Source organism: Limulus polyphemus, unplaced genomic scaffold (genome assembly GCF_000517525.1).
Source record: "Limulus polyphemus unplaced genomic scaffold, Limulus_polyphemus-2.1.2 Scaffold191, whole genome shotgun sequence".
Classification (NCBI taxonomy): domain Eukaryota; kingdom Metazoa; phylum Arthropoda; class Merostomata; order Xiphosura; family Limulidae; genus Limulus; species Limulus polyphemus.
Genome location: NW_013665801.1, coordinates 472935 through 476453, shown reverse-complemented (window position 1 = coordinate 476453; position 3519 = coordinate 472935). Strand labels below are relative to the sequence as shown.

The window sequence follows — 3519 nt, the reverse complement described above, 5'->3', positions numbered from 1 at the left end:
CCACCACAAGTACATATGAGCCTAAATCACTTTGTATGTTTGTGAATTTGTTTATCTACAAAATTCTCCCACAGTTGCATAGTTAGCAGCACCAAAATTGGCATATGTACTTGTGGTGGCCCAGGAGACGTATTTATCTATATGGCGACATTTTATGTGACTTGCATTGACACTACTATGTTGCTAAGAATAAATAAAATGTATTGTGTTTCAAAATCACCTTTCAGCGTTAACCATGGTCGATTCTTCATAAAGTGATTCCCATATGTTTTTATACCATGTAGCAAAGGTGTAGCTGTAGTTTTATATCGTATAATTATATGTTGGGTGCGGGTTGGCCCAATAATATACAACTCTGTATTTCAAAATTGATGACCCGGGTTCGAATCTATGCAACACAATAAAATACTTCACGTAGTTTAAGTTGTGGATCCCTTAGTAGCTACGCCATCCTATATTAATGCTCTGGGTGTTTTCACCTTTCCGTAACCCGCAACGTCTTCGGTAAGATCTTCGGGAGATTTCACGATATTTAAGCACGAAATCGCTTGCACTGGGTGTTTTCACCTATCCGTAACCCGCAACGTCTTCGGTAAGATCTTCGAGTCATCGTTTAGAATTAATGTACGTACATGTTTATTAACCTAGTTTCTCATTTCTATTTCTCAGCTTTTATTTCTTCCCCTATATTCGTAATTCCGCGATTCTGTCTTTAAAATAATCCCCAAACAAACTGTATTTTTCTTGAATGTACCTCCTATAATCCATTTTACTCGCCCACCAGGAGATCAAATTACAAGTTTTAACAAAATTTATTCATTTTTAAATCTTCTGCTTTTAGCATGTTTGTACGTTATATGGACTAAACTTCACCCAACACCCATAAAGTCTGGTAACACAGAACAGATTACGTCTCTTTTATTCCATCGAAATATCACTGACCAGTTCCTTTTGACTTTTATTTATTGCTACATCAATGACGGAAACTTAAGATATTGTAAATGCAGGTGGAACGTAAATTCAATATTAAAATAATATTTTCTAGAAACGTGGATGGCATGTAGGAAATCTTCCTACACTTAGAGTAAATATCAACTAAGTTCAAATTGATCAAAGTGGACAAGATTGAAGCAAGAGCATAAGTTATCGCATTTGTGTGCTACGCCATAGCAGTTACTCTAATAAAGATAAGTTGTTAAACAAAACTAACATATTTTGAAACATGTTCCACATCTTGTACACATTACATTAAAACGGTTTGGAATACGCAGATAAGCAAGTAATGTGACAACCACAGCAGATATAAAGTCGCAGTTAACAGCATGATTAAGAACTATATTTTATCATTGTTTGGCGTTATGCAAGTGGTGTGATGCCACCGATATTGATAGATTTTGGGAAAGTCATGCAGTATTTCCTTCGATGTAAAATATCTAAACACTCAGATGATACAGGTTTAGAAGTTCCAAGGCTGGGATGTACCATGAGCTTTTTTATGAAAAAAGAAAGGAATATGGATCAACCTGTGGACCATCCAAAAAGCTATACCCCAAACGTGATAAGCACAAGATAATAAAGATTTAGAATTTCCAAGACGGAGATATACCATGTGCTTTTTTTATGAAAAATGAAAGGAATATGGATCAGCCTGTGGACCATCCAGAAGAAGAATACCAAAAGTTATACCCCAACCGTGGTAAGCACAGTGCGGCGTCGTGTAACAGGTGATAATCAAAGGTCGATCAATAAAAAACTGTCCAGTATCCTAGGCAATAGGACGTAACATTACCAAGAAGGGTATGGGTTCACCAAGATAAGACTTACAGTCATTCATCTCGTTCAACTCTTACATAACTCAAGCAGTTGAAGGGTGAAACGGGTATTCATATTATTTGATATGAAGATATAGCGGTCAAGCCGCCGAATGCAGCGCCTATGGACTTCTGTGCGAACGGACTAATGATACGGGCGCTAAGAAACCTCCTACGTTAGATGGATTATGGAAAGTATGTAGGGAAGAGGGATGTGCCATAGACATGAGAACAGAGTCTTTTAGAATGAAAATTATACTGCAGGGCTATTGCCAGTATGAATGGTTGTCATATAGACCATAAATGGACTTGGTAACATGGACTGTAACGACGCAGTTAGGCTGCAAAATCGTTTTTATATAATGTACTCAACCTCTGTATATTAGGTTTCAAAAAGGTATTTTTTTTTCACATTTAACACATGCCGCTGATTGACAGATACAAGTATTTTTTGTGCGCATTGTAAACCAATAATAATTTCCTATAACCGATTTTATAAAACATGATAATATCAAATATTGTCAATAAGTTATTGAACAAACTGTTCATGTTATTTAAGTTTTCTTTACTATTAATATTTTAAAGATTCAAGCTACAGTAAGAATAGTTTTGTAGATATTTTCATTTTGTTATTAAGTACCTCAAGTATCCCAAATGTGGCTAGTTACGTGCACCGGACATAACACGTCTATTTTGTCTGTTAATATTTAGAGTTGGCTCAAAATAAGTTTGGTACAAACGTATAGATTTTGGGCAAACCCTACACCTATACTTCTGTAAATTGATTCATCTTCTTCAGCTTTGCCATTTGATGCAGGAATATAAACAACTGGAAATAAAAAGACGACGTGTAGTAATATAAGGTGACCCTGAAACCATATTTGCTTATCATGTGATGTCATTAGTTAAAAGTGTGAGTTTGATGTCAGAGTTAATGCATCGATTAGTTGGTTTATTACATTTACTCAATGTTAACATTTAAGCAAAATATAATATTAAATATTACGTCATGCACACGTCGTTTTGTACTGCTTTTTCTCGTTTGCTACCTTGTCTGAAGTCTGTTGTTGAAATGGCCGAAGAACATACTGGCGATTTCGTGCTTAAATATCGTGAAATCTCCCGAAGATCTTACTGAAGACGTTGCGGGTTACGGATAGGATAAAAAACCCAGTGCAGGCGATTTCGTGCTTAAATATCGTGAAATCTCCCGAAGATCTTACTGAAGACGTTGCGGATTACGGATAGGTGAAAAAACCCAGTGCAAGCGATTTCGTGCTTAAATATCGTGAAATCTCCCGAAGGTCTTACTGAAGACGTTGCGGGTTACGGATAAGTGAAGAAACCCAGTGCAGGCGATTTCGTGCTTAAATATCGTGAAATCTCCCGAAGATCTTACTGAAGACGTTGCGGGATACGGATAGGTGAAGAAACCCAGTGCAGGCGATTTCGTGCTTCAAATATCGTGAAATCTCCCGAAGATCTTACTGAAGACGTTGCGGGTTACGGATAGGTGAAGAAACCCAGTGCAGGCGATTTCGTGCTTAAATATCGTGAAATCTCCCGAAGATATTACAGAAGACGTTGCGGGTTACGGATAGGTGAAAACACTCAGTGCAGGCGATTTCGCGCTTAAATATCGTGAAATCTCCCGAATATCTTACCGAAGACGTTGCGGGTTACGGATAGGTGAAAACACCCAGTGCAA

General features: G+C 37.3%; 1 pseudogene; it reads left to right on the top strand.

Annotated features, from left to right (window-relative positions):
- The window catches only part of LOC106478225, a 109945-nt pseudogene that overhangs the window by 47120 nt on the left and 59306 nt on the right, over positions 1-3519 (top strand).